The following is a 16443-nucleotide window of genomic DNA, read 5'->3' as shown; positions in this document are numbered from 1 at the left end:
GATTAGCCGTGCTGTGACAGAGCATTTGGACCATTTTCACGAGAGAATGGGATGTAGCCATTGACGACGGTGATGCCCTACATACAGCTTGCCATGAAAAGGAGTAAGAAGGATTGGATGAAAGCAATAGGAAAACAGAGATTCGAGAGGATTCTAGCATCTCCACACGCCTATCTGAAATCCCCACTATTGATTTACATAAGTATTTCTATCCTATTTTATTTTCTGTTTATTATTAATTTTCGAACTCATCATAAACCATTTAATCTGCCTAACTAAGATTTACAAGGTGACCCTAGCTTGCTTCATACCAACATTCTCTGTGGAATCGACCCTTACTCACGTAAGGTATTACTTGGATGACCCAGTACACTTGCTGGTTAAGTTGAACGGAGTTGTGATCACACGTGCCATTACCAGGATCCCAATTCATCATACCATGATCTCTTTGGTGTATTTTTGATAGAGCCAATATTTAAATCTCATGCAAATACAAAGAGAACGAATCACAATTTCGTCCACCAGTTAGGCTGACTTGGTCTTAGCTCAAGAGGTTGAGTAAATTCGAGTGCCGACACGGTAGTGTTGGAGTGTGTACAAGGCCGTGACAACTTGGTATTAGAGCCTGGTTTGAGAGGGAGCACAAGTGGTTTATAGGTATGGCTTCTAGTATCACTATGGAGCATGTTGAGTCTCAAAGAGGAAGGGATGTTATTCCTTCTCAATGGGGAGGCAAGAAGGTCTGTTCTTCAAGTGAGCCTAGAGGTAAGGACTCTAACTTCTTAGAAGAAAGAGTTTCTATGTTGGAAAATGTTCTATCCTCTATGGATGAGCGCTTCCAAAGGATAGAACATGACAAGGAGACCCTCGAGGCTCATGTGTTGGGAGAACTAGATGCTTTGAAAGAGAGCATGCTCCAATTCGAAGAGAAGCTTGAGAATTCCTTGAAGCTGTTTGAGGAAGTTCGAGTTTGGTTCGAGGAGGCAAAATCTCGACCAACCATTATAAGGGAGACGACAAAGATTGATCTCCCAAAGCCAAAGGAGTTCAAGGGCTTGAAGGACGCTCGAGAGGTAGAGAACTTCCTATGGCAAATGGAGAGGTACTTTGAAGGCCAAGGGGTGGTCGAAGAAGCAATAAAGATACGCACTGCAGCTCTCTACCTTTCTGATAATTCTACTTTGTTGTGGAGAAGAAAGTGCGTAAATATGGAAAAGGGTACTTGCAACATAGCCACATGAGAATATTTCAAAAGAGAGTTAAAAAGACAGTTCTTCCCCGAGAATGTGGTTTATGAAGCAAGGAAGAAGTTGAGGGAGTTGAAGCACAAGAGTACGATTAGCGACTACGTAAAGGAGTTCACTACTCTCACGCTTCAAATCCCCAACTTAGCATCAGAGGATGCATTGTTCTTCTTCATTGATGGAATCCAACTTTGGGCAAAACAAGAACTACAAAGAAGAAATGTTAAGGATGTCGATGAGGCCATCGTGGTGGCCGAATCACTCACTGAGTATCATAGGGGAGACTCTAAACCCAAGTCTTCCACCAAACCTAGTTCTACTAAAGGTGGGGGAGACAAGGGGAAGAGTTTCTCAACTAAGAAGGAAGAAAAATACTCTTCAAAGAAAGAGTACGAGGAAAAGAAGAAGGTTTTCGTGCCCAAATAAGGATGTTTCGTGTGCAAGGGACCACACCAAATGAAGGACTATCCCAAGTTAGGAACTCTGGCATCTATCGCTGAGGAACGAGAAGCCCAAACTCAAGTAAATGAGTGTGTTAGATCTATCCAACTCATGAATGCTGTGAAAGGCAAAGAGACAAGCACCGCAGAAAAGAAAGGCTTGATGTATGTCAAGGCCTTTATCAATGAAAAACCTATCATGGCTATGATCGACACTGGTGCTACACACACTTCATCACGCCGGATGAAGCAAAGAGGCTTGGGTTGAAGATCACCAAAAAGAATAACTAGTTCAAACCCGTGAACACTAAGGGTGAACCCCTTAAGGGAGTAGCAAAAGGGGTTGAGATGACTCTTGGTTCTTGGAAGGGCCTTGTGGATTTATCAGTAGCACCTATGAACGATTTTAAAATAGTCATTGGGCTTGATTTGCAAAGAAAGGCAAATATAATACCTATGCCATACTACAATATAGTATGCATCATGGAGAAAGGGTCTCCATGCATGGTCCCTATAATCTCAAAGGCTGGAGAAATTTTGATGCTCTCGACCATGCAACTCAAAAAAGGTTTCAAGAAAGAGGAGATGATGTCTTTAGCTTTACTACAAGAGGAGTCAACAGCCAAAGGAGAAGATGTTCCCCCTAAAATCAAGAAAGTCCTTGAAGAAAATAAGGATGTGATACCTCTCGAGTTATTACCAAAGCAGTTACCACCTAGAAGGAAGATGGATGACAACATTGAATTGGAGTTAGGAGCAAAACTGCCTATCTCAAAACCATACAGGATGGCGGCCATTTCTATGGTTGAAGGAGATATTGTGCATACCATCAAGGAAGGGTTGCATCACTGTCCATTAGCCAAGAATTTGGTGGAGTTGGCTAGAGAAGGTAAGACTAAAAGATTTTGGTTAGAAACGACCTTCTCTACACAAAAGGGAGAAGACTATACGTTTCTAAATGGGAAAATCTGAGAAGGAAGTTGGTAAGAGAATGCCACGACACCAAGTGGGCTGGTCACCAAGATCAGCGAAGGACCTTAGCACTCATTGAATCTTCTTATTATTGGCCTCAAATGAGACATGAAGTGCAGAGCTATGTGAAGACTTGCCTTGTGTGCCAACAAGATAAGATTGAAAACAAGACACCAAGTGGGTTGTTGGAACCTCTGCCTCCATCAGAGCGACCGTGAGAAAGTGTCTCTCTAGATTTTATCTCTGCCTTACCGAAGTCTGAGGGGTTTGGATCTATTCTCGTGGTAGTGGATCGATTTTTGAAGTATGCTACCTTTATACCCGCCACTACTGACTGCAGAGGAGGCAGCACGACTATTCTTCAAGAATGTAGTAAAATATTGGGGATTGCATAAGAGCATCATTAGTGATCAAGATCCACGCTTCACAGGATGACTATGGGCAGAGCTGCTCAAATTCCTTGGGTCGGAGCTTCATTTTTCAACTAGCTTCCATCCTCAAACCAATGGACAGACTGAGATAGTGAACGCCTTACTCGAGTATTACTTGAGGCATTTTGTAAGCGCTAATCAGAAGGATTTGACAAAACTCCTAGACATTGCTCAATTCTCATACAATCTGCAAAGAAGTGAGTCTACAGGGAAGATCCCGATCGATATTGTGACTGGACAACAGCCGCTTACACCTCACTCTCTTTCTTCGTCTTACTCAGGGAAGAGCCTTGGAGCTTATCATATGATTAAGTCTTGGGAAGAATAAGCAGATGTCACTTGTTCTTACCTCAACAAAGATGCCAAGAGGATGAAGAAATGGGCAAATAAGAAGAGGAGGCATGCAAGCTATCAAGTGGGAGACAAGGTAATGATCAAACTTCTTCCACAACAATTCAAAGCCTTTCGCAAGGTTTGTAAGGGTTTAATTCGCAAATACAAAGGGCCATTTGAGATCATTGGACGTGTTGGGGAAGTTGCTTACAAAGTACAACTCCCTCGCTCTATGAAGATCCACCCGATCTTCTATGTGAGTATGCTTAAACCATATCATGAAGACCAAGATGAACCGAGTAGAGGTAACTTGAGTCGTACTCCGTCCGTGGTGATTAGATCCATTGATAAAGAAATCAAAGAGATCTTAGCTAATCGTGTTGTACGACGAAGAGGGGTACCACCAAGTATTCAATACTTGATCAAGTGGAAAGGACTTCCGATAATCAAAGCTAGCTGGGAAGCTCGTGAAGATCTGTGGCAATTCCAAGAACACCTACAACGCTATCATGAACAGAACGCGACGAGAATGTCTGCGCATTAGGTGGGGGAGAATGTCACGGTAAATTTTAGAAGGTTAGATTTAATATCGTTTGTATAATTTTCTGGAGTGTTTGAGAATGCTCTAGATGGTTCCGGAACGTTCTAGAATGCCCTAGAAGGTCCTGGAATACTCTAAAAGGTTCTAGAATACTCTAGAAGATCATAGAGTATTCTAGAAGAGTGTGGATGTATATAGGAGTATAAAGAGTAGTATGGAAGAATCTAGAAGTATTTAGAAAGTTGTGGTATGATGGATATTTGTAAAGAAGGTTCTAGATGATTAATCTAGGCCGTTGATTAGATTTAATCCTAACCATCCATTGAGAAGGTGGATGGCTATAAATAGGAGGTTAGAGTTAGTGTGAGGTGGGTGTGAATCATTTGTAACCACACTTGAGTAATAAAGTGTTCTTTCCACCAAGCTTCCTTTCTCTTATGTTCTCTTGTGTTCTTAGCTTTCTTGTTAAGTATTGAGGGTTAGGCTGATTTGGTCTTAACTCAAGAGGTTGAGTAAATTCGAGTGTCGGCACAGTAGCGTTATAGTGTGTCCAAAACCGTAACAGGTCGCTCCACTATCGATGTATTTGATTAGAAATATTATTATTTGAAAATAATTATTTATGCAAAGATATTTTATAAAGATATAATAATTAAAATATAAATAAATATTATAACGAGAATTTTAGTCAAATATCTAACGATTCCATTATGTAGTCATCATAATAGAATTCAAAAAAGTAGAAATTAACAGTGAGATAGAAAAATTAATTTAAATTAGTTAAATATTTAATTTAATAATTTAATAAATATTAAAAATTTAAATTCTATACGTACAACAACTGACCAGCCATAAACACGGAATAATGATAGGGAGAAGAATGTTGTTTCTCTAGTTTCTTATTTCTTGACTTAGAGATGAATGATACCATAGGCATATATACAAACTTGTACTGCCTAATTAATCAGTCATGCGTACGTACGTTGATTATCATCATTACCCAAGACTCTTAATTAGGACTTTAGCTCCATCACCTAATCATAGTGTAACTTTCCCTCGAAGACGTAAATATATATAATAAAGGATAAAATCTTGTTAATCATATATAGTCATTCAAACAAGAACAAGAGAAAAGAAACGATGTATGTGTATGTGTGCAACATACTAATTTTAGAGTATTGAAATCAAAGCATGCCTTTTCGTTATATAGATAGGTGCTTATATATAATTAATAACTTAAAAATGTGAAACAATAATGAAAGATCCTCCATCATCATTACCATTCAGATCTATACACAGATCAGAAAGAATGAAGCATAAACTAGTGTAAAGAACGTAACAAATGATTGAAGATTGAAAATGATGATACATATTATTATATACTGCTGTATCTATAGGCAAACCCTAGCTAGACCCAGCAAAGAAAAATAGGTGTATCTATCGCATTAACTTAATATTACTAATATATGTATGTCTCTTTATCGAATGGATCGGAATAATGGACACAGTGATGAGAAATTAAAGTAGTGTTTCAGGGAAAGAGAATAATCAGAGATTCTCCTCACTCATCATCAGAACTTTAAGTTGCATGATAATATCAAAGAAATTAATTAAAGAAAACAACCATCCAATAGTACTTGAACACAATCATTATATTAAACGTTGAATGATAATTAACATGTCCTTCACTCACCTTGTTGATTTCCTGGCTAAGATAAATGAAATATATGTTGCACCAAAGATTATTATTCATCAATAAACTACGGCACAAGTAACAACAACAACAATATTAATAACAGTTCCAATAGTGCAATAATCCCAGAAAGAGATACAAGCTAAGCTAATTAATAATATTGTAACATAAATCCTTAATTAATTCAGCGAATCCTGAAAGTAAATAATAATATCTGGTGTAATTAAAACGATAACAACAAATTAAAACATGGAATATACGAACGAACTTGTTATATAAAGCACAAAAAATGGATCGGACCGAGAAGCTTGATTCCCCGAGAAGAAGTTGATAGATATGCTTAACAATAATTGGATCTTGTTATATAAAGAGCACAGCAAGATCCTGGAAAGTATGTAGTAGTAGCTAGGGTTTTCTCAAAAAACCAAGGAAAGGAGTAGGAACAAGAAGTACTCCTCCTTCTTTGGCTTGATGATCATGTTGATGTTGTTGTTGTGAAGAGGAGGGATGAAGAGGGAGATGATGAGGAAAGGGTGATGATTGTGGGGGTGGTGGTGGTGATGATGATGTTTGTGATAAAGGAAAGTGGAGTAGTGAGGGGGTAATGATGAAGAGAGAAGAAGAGAGGCTGAGGAGGCCATGATGATTATGATTGCTGTTTTCTGTGTGTATTGGTGAATAGCGTTGAAAGGTTTAACAAAAATCCAACCTACTTCCTGCCCATCATCATCATCCCCACCTCCCTCCCCTTCTCTCTCTCCCACCCAAATAAAGAAAGAGAAAGACACTAGCTACTCTAGTTATTATCATGAATTCATGATATAAAAATATAAAGTATATAATGTTACTTAATTTGTACACTTTGAATTATTATCTATTTATTTAATTCAGGTTTTTATTACTTATGTAGAAAAATAATAGTTAAATTTCCGCATTGAAAATTAAATTTTTTTGACAATTTTAAAAAATAATTTTAAATTAGAAAAAATATACAATCAATTTTTTTTCATAAATACCAAATATATATTTTTATATAGTGATTAATTAATAATTTATTTTTGTGCATATGTATAAATTATAATATTATAAATAATTATTAATGATATATGAGTAATGTTATAAGATTAATATAATTTGTTATTTTTTAGTAGCAGTTAGCATGCATTAGTTAAAAATTTAATATTAAACTGCCAATTAAAAATATTAGTTAATTATCTTTAAATTTTTTTTCATTACATATTTAAATTTGAACCCTTTATTTTTGAAGACACTAGTAATAAATCTCACAATCTGTCGTTATATCTGTTTTTGTTGTTTACCCCTATCTCTGTTATTTAGGCTTTTAGGGTCTAGACATTCAGCAAAGAAGATTTGTGATGTTAGAGCATGAAACGGAGAATATATAAGGAAAATGGTGGTGCCAACACTTTTGTATGGCGTCCAGCTCTTGTTTCGCGAGGAAAAGGAAACATGACCCCATTCTCTTTCATTTTCCATGGAGAAATTATCACCACCTTCTGATGCATGCCACTGTTCTTTGCTGTGTCCACACTGTGACATCCAATCAAATTTAGGCGCATGTGTGTGGGATATTTTCTTTTTCAGAACTTCTTTCCTCAGCTCTCATGATGATTTCAACACAAAATAATATCAAACATTATTTGATGATTCCTAATAAATAAATCAAAATTTATTTGTTTCGATCTCTTATGAATAATGTTGTTAGCTTATTTGATTGACTTTCTTACTCTTAGGTTTGATGATCATTCTAACATCTTAACTAGTTTACAATTTCATGTTTTTGAAAAGGTTGTAAAAATTTTAAGAAAGCTAAGAAAATTGTACTTACTTTATTAATATAGCTACTCTTCTTGATTTAGTAGTCTCATATTCTTTTATATAACTAAAATATTACTCATCAATAATTGGTTGTTTTAGGGCCGGGATTTATATCTTGTACTAAGCTATAGAGAATTGTAGCTGAATTATATATAATATATTTTAATTAGGGTTTACAACTCCCTATATCATAAACAGTGGTTTTTATATTCGAAAACAGTAAAAGGCTGTTTGTGACTGTATATGAGTAGTGGATATGAAATGCTTATAACAACCTTTATGGGGTTTAGTTAAAGATAGAATTTGGCAGTACAAAGAGACATATATACCGATGAGAATAAAGAATGAGAAAGTCATCAAAAGAACTGACTTATGTGGCAGTGTGTTTGAGAGCTAGGAGAATAAAATAATAAAAAATATTTATATAGGTAAAAAAATTAATTATTATATATTTATGTATATTTAATAAATATATAAATTAATTTTTAGAATAAAAATCTAGATTAATTTAAAAAAAAAAAATTAAATCAAATATTTTAATCACCAATAAATATTTATTTCACAAAATTCTCCGAGAATTATCTTTGTTGTATAGATTTGTCTGTTAGAGATTTTAATCAAATTTTTAATATATATATATATATATATATATTAGACAAATAAATTCTTAAAAAATTTTATTATAAGATAATTAAATCTAAAATTAGTATAAAATAAATTAGTCCTTAAAAATAATAAATGAATCAATCTGTCGAAAAAATAATTTTTGAAAATATATATAAAATATTTTTTTTTAAATTAAAGTATTTGATCTAATAAAATTTTTTAAAAATTAATTTAAATATTTATTCATTTATATATATGTTATTTTATATATTTTAAAATATATTTTATACGAATATTTGATTGGTAATTAATTTTTTAAGTATACATAAATGATTGTAAAATAATATATTGATGTAAAGAAATTAAGAAATTAAGAAAGAAGAAAAGAGAGTAGTTACTTGAGAATTAAGAGGAATTGAAAATGAAGAGGAAGAAGACACATAGAAAGAGTAAGATTAGAATATTATGTGGCCTTAGCGAGTGTAGTGGCTGGCTCTTTACTGCAAAAAGCAGCAACCTTATGGGGACAAAAATGTTAGTTACTGTTTCAAATAATGTTAATAATGTTCCCGGCATTCTGATGCTTGAAAGCAATAATTCATTGTTTACATACACAGAGGAAAAGATTCTTCCCAGATAAGCATATATATTTTGAATATTTGTCCAGTACCAATATATATATACCCTGGTTTTATGACTCATGATTCTTCTTGATTCTAGCACTATATATTGTAGTACAATTTTATTTGATTGTGTAGTATTATTTTAATATTTAAAAATTAATAAGATTAAATAATAGAAATTCTTTATACTTTTAAAGTTAGAAAAGTAAATATTAGCATGAAGTATAATATTTTTAAATATTAAAAAATTTATGATATAATATTTATTCTATAAAACATTTTTAATTAATTATATGACATTTTAAATTTTAAATAAAGTAATAAATAGATACTAATAGTTTGAAAGTTTTAAGAAATACAATTCTTATAATAGTTATTAGAAGGGTGTTTATTTAGAAGTATATATCAATTAAAAGAGTAAAGTATACTATTTTGGTTTTAATCGTGTTAAATTTTAATTAAATCTTTTAAATTTTAAACGTCTTATTTTAATTTTAAAATTTTTTAAAAAAATTTAATATTATTCTACTAATAAATTTGACGCGAATAGTTAACGGATCGTTTGACGCGAATATTAATAATCTTACGTACGCAAACAAAATTATTAGGCAATACTGTATAAAAAAGTATTTTATTCTCTAATTTTTCAAAAGTATATCGAAGTGATTCCGAGATATTTTTGAATGTAAAAACATCTTTTACATAATTAACTCGTTTTGTTGCAATATTACCCTCTGTTTTTTTCTTTCTTTCTTGCTTTTTAACATTCTTGCCGGATGCCCCCACCCAACTTTTACGGCTCTCTTTATTCTATCGTATCAGAAAATTCCTCCTATATGCTATATATTACCTGAAAACATATTCTCTATAATATATATTTTCTTTTCTTTTTTGAGTCTGATCTCTTCTTTATCATAATTTTTCAATTGATTGATAAAAAAGATTTAAATAAATTTATCCAGTATTTCTAACTGTAGCCTGTGAAGAATTGGCTTGACCATTTTGTCCAAGTGGAGAAGTGGTCCTTTTAACCGTTGTTAGAAATCTTAGCTGGTTCGTTTATTTATTGTTTTCAGAAATCATTATTATAATTATAATAAGTTAATCCCTATTATTATATCTAAAAAACCTTGGTTTATGACTTTAGGTTTGACCCTGATAAAGTTGCGCATGAGCCAACCTTTTCTTCCACTTTTTCCTATTGTGAGTGGACGAAAATGTGCAAGTTAATAACCAAATTAGTTTGATGAAAAAGTGGAACTCTAGAAATAATTAAAGTGAAATTCTTCTTCAGATATTCAAATCTTTTTGCCACATACAAAAAATATAGTCTAAACCCAAACTAACGTATAAAGTGCACAGTGTGGCATGTTCCCTTAATTCCCATAGAATACGAGAAATGTTAGACAAACAAGTCCATTTATAACTAAGTTCTAATAACTAAATTTTCTTAAAATAAAAAAGTCGTTGTAATTTATTCTTTTTTTCTTCATACGCGCTCTTCTCTTTTTTTTTTTCTTTCTTTTTTTATATTTAGAAAACAGTCTATAATATCCTTCCCACAATGTTTTTGTTGATTGACATGTTATGTTATAATATGTGAATGTATATGACAAGTTGTCAATCTTATTCGTTTCATGGCTAATTAAAAATGGACACATCTTAAAACTTATAAATGCGTTTAGAAGTTTGGAGCTTTTTTCGGTGGGGAAAGAATAATCTGGATCTTGAAGGACCAAGTTATAAATTCAAATAATCAAAAATGCATAGATTGGTTCATAAATAAAGCAGAATATCGATTGATAAGATGTAAGGGGTAAGATTTATGAATAGAGAAGAATTAATCAATCAGAGGGAATTTAGAGAGAATTAAGAGGAAGAGAGATAATTCCATGAAAGGAATTCCAGAAAAAGAACTATATTCATTACTCAATTCATGATCCCCTATTACATTTCTGTTATATCTATTTATAGTAAATCAATTACTAATGAATTGGGCCTTGGCCTATATTTTACTCATTACATTACATTCCCCTTAACGACAACCTTGCCCTCAAGGTTGTTAAAAAAAAAAAATTATAAACCCTAATTTACAATTAATAAAAGTAACAATTAATCTTAAAGTAACATTTTTTTATTCCTATTCTACTGTCTAAATTAAAAAAATTACCTCCAGGATCCACTGTTTAAAAAAACTAGGCCCTCCATCTTTTTAAAATTTTTTGGTAGGCCTAAATCTATTTGATGTGAATTGGACTCTTGTTGAAGTAAATTGGGCTTGGCACATTGGGGAAAGGCCCAACCCTTGAGGAAGGAACAGCTCCTCATTCTCTGCTTTCTCATTCTCGTTGCTGCACTTGAGAAGAGAGGGCACCATTCCAAAACAGCCACCACTCATCTCCTGACCACTCTGCATCTCCGCCGTCTGCTTTGCCTGGGTAGACTCCTGTGTTGCTGCTTGGTCCATCGCCACCCACGGAGACAACACCTCGTCCCGCTTCTTCTCTGTGCCGCATCTACGCTCGCGGTCCCATGGAAAAACCGCCATCGTAAGTGGTGGTGGCTTGGCCACGATTGAGGGAACACAACGGAACAGAACGCCTCTTCTAACCTTCGCCGCTTCGTCAACTCGGGTCGTCGCGAGCTTCGCCTTCGCGGAGGCGCCGCTTGCTACCACCGCGTCGTTCGTCTTCCTTGGTTCTGGTGCGGGCTTTCTTGCAGCTGCTCCGCCTCTGACCACCGCGTCCGTAAACCTGCAAGGCGCCTTTGGTGTCGGTTTCCGATCCCATAGATCTGTGTCATCCACCTTCCCCTTCGCGACGGCGCCGTCCTCGGCGCCACTGTTGGCCTTGCTGAGCCTGCCGTCACTACTTCGAGCGATTCTGTCGACGTGGACGTCGTCGTCCTCCGCAACGGGTGCTGTTTCCCTCCACGTACGATCGCTGGCGTTCAGAGGTCGCAGTCCGGCATTCAGGGAGGTCGTTTCTTGAATCTGACGCTCCCTTCGCAGATCTGGAAGTGCTGTTGTTGATGCTGAAAACTGTTGTTGAGGTATTGAATTAGATAGTTGAATTCTTGAGGATGTAAAATCTGTATCCGCAGTCTGTAATTTTGCTTGATCTTGAGTTTGGATTGATGATTCTGCTTCTGAATTTCTGATTTCTTGTTCTGTTGATGATTTTTCTGTGGCGTCTACTATGGAATTCTGGATTTGAATTTTTGCTTGAAATGCTGATTCTGGACTTTGATACAGTGATTGATAGGAAATTTTTGTTGATGAACTTTTCTGGATCTGGTGTTGAGATGATAATTTTGGCTTTGAAATTTCTGAAAATGGATTGCTCCAGCGTTCTTCATAATACTTTGCCAAATAAAATGCATCAAAAAGAGTTTTAGGATCATCAAAGATAATTTCTCTATGGATATAAGTTTCCAATCCATTGAGAAATGTCTTCAATATGTCAGCATCATTCAAATATACTCTTTGAACATAACACAAAAAGGCAGTAAAATATTCAGCTACACTTCCAATTTGTTCCATTAGAGGTGAGATCGCCAAACCACCAAGAAAATGGAAAAATGGTGGTCAATGAAAGCACCAATGTAAGGGTTAAGATTTAGGAATAGAGAAGAATTAATCAATCAGAGGGAATTTAGAGAGAATTAAGAGGAAGAGAGATAATTCCATGAAAGGAATTCCAGAAAAGGAACTATATTCATTACTCAATTCATGATCCCCTATTATATTTCTGTTATATCTATTTATAGTAAATCAATTACTAATGAATTGGGCCTTGGCCTATATTTTACTCATTACATAAGAATTTGAAAAAAGTTCAGAATTCTTTATTACAAGAAAGCACCAACGGCGCGTCATGGTGTAGGAAATCCGCTCGGTGTCATAGCTGCGTTGTCTTCCCCGGCAAGTTGGGCGTGGACTCAGTACCACTGGCTGAGAAGATCTGAGAGAAGAGCAAAATAGAGAAGTTCAGATAGGAGAGAGAGCTCGCCTCGCCATCGTCGTTGCCGTCGCCACCGCAGTTCATCGCCTCTCCAAATCTGGTCGCAACGCCCAAGCCTCTGAGGATGTTCCGACGAGACGCATAACAAGCTCGATTACATCCCCGTCTCTCTCTCACTGTTGATAACTTCCTCGAGCACCGCTTCCATATTCTTGTCTTCAAGTCCGGCATGGCCAAGTTCATCCATCAGTGCATATTAGGTCTTTTTACATCTTTTCATATTTTTCCTCAATTTAGGATTTTTAAATTCCTAGTTTTCTATCATTCATGTTTCTTTGTTTGTTTTGTGCTTACTTTAAAGTTTAGAATATAATTTCTTAAACATTCAAGAAGCTCAAAATTTTAGTCTGATCTCTTTGTTGGTTTCTAGACTTTTGATAAATTATTTAATTATGTATCTAGCTTAGTTCAAATGATTGTAGATGAAGGATGATTTCAAGAAGTGACACAAATTTTACTGTGAGCAGCTTTTTCACAGGCCACAGAGGAGGTTCATTGAGCTGGAGGCTCTGGAGAAAATCATACAGGAAAGAATATGTTTGTTATTTGCTTTGGACATCTAAATTAAAGCAATATAGTTGTACTAAAGATACTGAATTAGACATACTTTGAACATCTCACATGTTTACTCAGATTGAGAATTGATAGTGAAAATGAAATTAGTAAACCTTGTCCCCAACCTGATTTATTCATATTAGAGCATTCATTCAAGTCTTGTGTGCTATATTTTGATTCTTTCTTCCATATTCAATAACCTCTCTGATTTGAACTTGGTTATTGTGAAAAAGGGTGACAATAATTTATGAGCCATTTCTCCATTGATACTTGCTTTTCTAAATTCACCTAAAATGTGAGGCAATCAGGATTGTACAAGACTGCTATCACCTTGCAATTGGAATGTTTATTCAAAAGATTTTTTGTCAAGTATGTTTTTTGGATTAAGTGTGCTAACCATAAGAACATCTTCATTTGAGCTTTGGCACTATCTAATATGTCCTAGTAGTACATGGTGTTGTGCACATTGGAAGAGATTCCCTTTTGACATCTTCTAGTCTTTGACTCTTTGCAGTGCAGCTTCAACACCATGCTCGGCATCGCCTTTCGACATTTCAGTTGATCTTTGTACATGTAATTGAATCACTGGTTTTTGTTCCTGTAAGCACTCATTTTAACTAATAAACAATATTTGTCTGAATGCTCAGTTGTGCAATTTCATTTTAGTCTTAGCCATGCTAATAGTTTTCTTTTGTTTTTCTTGGGTTATTTCTTCAGTTTATGATTGGTATTCTGTTCTTTCTCTTTGAGTTTTATGACGATCACTTGCTTGCCTTCATGGTCTTGATTCTTGTCTGGTTGTGCGAACTCTCTCTCTCTCTCTCTCTCTCTCTCTCTCCTCTCTCTCTCTCTCTCTCTCTCTCTCTCTCTCTCTCTCTTATGGTCTTGGCTTTAGATATTCACTGTTTGATTTTTGTTTTTGACTATATTGGATAACTATTTTCTTTTGAGGCCTAGTCTGAATGTTCTTGGCCAAATAGAAAATTGTAATAAGGAGCTACCGCTTAAGTAGCACTACTTTTGTTTAATAAATATATTGGCCATAATTATAGATTCTCTTGACTGGTGTTCATATGAAGCTTCATTAATTAATTGAATCCTTATGCAATTGTTGAAATGACAAATAGTCCTGTCTGTTGCACTTTTCTTAAACATACGTGTGATTAAGAAAGTGTTTGGCTGATTTCTGATATGGTTTTGCTATCTTTCATGCAGTGTCCGAATGCCAATTTCAATGAAGTTCTTTCCTTGCTTCTTTTTGTTGTATTTTCTGGTCTTTCACATATATTTCTTCTCTTATTCATATGGTAATGTTTGTAATGTTTTATTTTTCTCAGTGCAATTTAATTAAATATTATCTGGAAATATTTTTTTTAAAAAGTTCCAGGTTTTTTATATTTGGCTCTATCTACTATAGCAGCTTTTATGCAACATCTTATCTTGTACTTTTAGAATCGTTTTGAGGTAAGAAATGATAAAAGTTGAAAAGAGCTACAATTTGAAAAGAGGCATTTCCTTACCTTGTGACTCAATTGTAGCTTTTGCGCATTTACCGCGTGTTTAGGTTTGTTGTTGGTCATTATTGGTTTTAATAATTTTTTTCATAATTTTTTTTATCATTTTTAATACTTTCTTTTATATTTTGATTTTTTATTTTTAATTAAATTTTTTATTATAATTTTGTTATAATATAAATTATTGATTTTATTAAAAATGACAAAATAAATAAAAAACTGATCATACATAAGAAAAAAATCATAAGTAATAAAATGTTATTGTCCAAAATAATATTAAAAATATTAAAACAATTATAGAATATTTTTTGTTTGATATTATAAAACTTATCATTGAAATTTTTGTGTATTGTTTATTATTCTAATTTTTTTATAATATATATTATTGTTTCTATTAAAAATGATAAATTAAATCACTTGGGATTTATTACAAATTCTTTTTTTTATTTCTTTAAAATTTTTTCGGAAAAAAAAATCATGTCAATATGAAAGATGAAGTTGTACATGAGAATATGTGTTTCATTAAAATATGTAGTGTTTTTTTTTTTGGACTAAAAATATGTAGTGTTTGATCATTAAAATATGGGTAATAATTCAGACTATTTTTTAGGAGTATGGATTTGTATTACATTATTTTAAGCCCATGTTGCAAAAAAAAGTAGTTGGTAAAAAAAATCAAAATTTTCAAAAAAAAAATCGGTCTTTAAATAGCTGGTCCGATCCAATCAAACCATATTGAACCGGTGTGTAAATTTATTAAATTTTGGGTCAAACATAGAATTTTTAACACTTGTTGTTTGGATGTAATCCTAGCCATTGAATTAACATCTTTTCACTTAGTCCATTAAGGTCTAGAAAATACTTTTTCCACCAAAAACAAAGCCTAGTTTTATTAAAAAGAACTTGCCAGCTAGATTCAACGGAAAAAACCATGGAGAAAGCGAGGGAGAGAGAAATGGAGAGAGAGAAGAAGATAGGGGAAGAAACATATAGAAAGGAAGAACAAAAATTAGAAAAACAATTTGTGCAATTTAAAATAATTTTTGTGCTTTTTAACTATATTTTTTGTGTTATTTAATTAAAATTTTTGTGTTGTTCAAATAAAAATTTTTTACTATTTAAAATAATTTCTGTATTATCTAACTAAAATTTCTGTGTTATATAACTAAAATTTGTGTTATGTAATTAAAATTTGTATTTTTATTTTTTGTTATTCAATTAAAAATTTACCCAATCAAAATAATATTTGTGTTATGCAATTAAATTTTTTGTTTTTTAACTAAAATTTCTATGCTTTTTAACAAAAATTGTATATCTATTTATTTATTTTCTTCTCAAATCCCTTCTTCTCCTTCATCTTCTGTTGCTCGGTATCATGATAAAATGTACAAAATTCTGATCCTTGGAGATTCTAATCTTAAGAACAATATTGGATTATCTTTAAAATAATAGTTCCACCATGAAAATACATTCTCGTGTTGCTCCCTTTTTCTTTGTCTTATATACCTTACTAAACTCCATTCAAACCCAGAAGAAGTTACGTGACCGTGAAATGAGAAAGAAAAAAGTTCCCAATTGAATTGAATGGTAAGAATTTAGTTTGTAGTTACTATTTTTCTTTGCCTTATAC

General features: G+C 33.5%; 1 long non-coding RNA gene across 1 annotated transcript; it reads left to right on the top strand.

Annotated features, from left to right (window-relative positions):
- The first annotated feature begins 12950 nt into the window (after positions 1–12950).
- On the top strand, positions 12951–14804 carry LOC130941376 (uncharacterized). Its single transcript, XR_009070631.1, has 2 exons — positions 12951–13899; positions 14515–14804. It is a non-coding gene; the product is annotated as an uncharacterized LOC130941376 (long non-coding RNA).
- Positions 14805–16443: the final 1639 nt, after the last annotated feature.

Source organism: Arachis stenosperma, chromosome 7, assembly GCF_014773155.1.
Source record: "Arachis stenosperma cultivar V10309 chromosome 7, arast.V10309.gnm1.PFL2, whole genome shotgun sequence".
NCBI classification, from domain to species: Eukaryota; Viridiplantae; Streptophyta; class Magnoliopsida; order Fabales; family Fabaceae; genus Arachis; species Arachis stenosperma.
The sequence above is the reverse complement of the archived record's forward strand: the minus strand, read 5'-3'. Positions and strand labels throughout refer to the sequence as shown.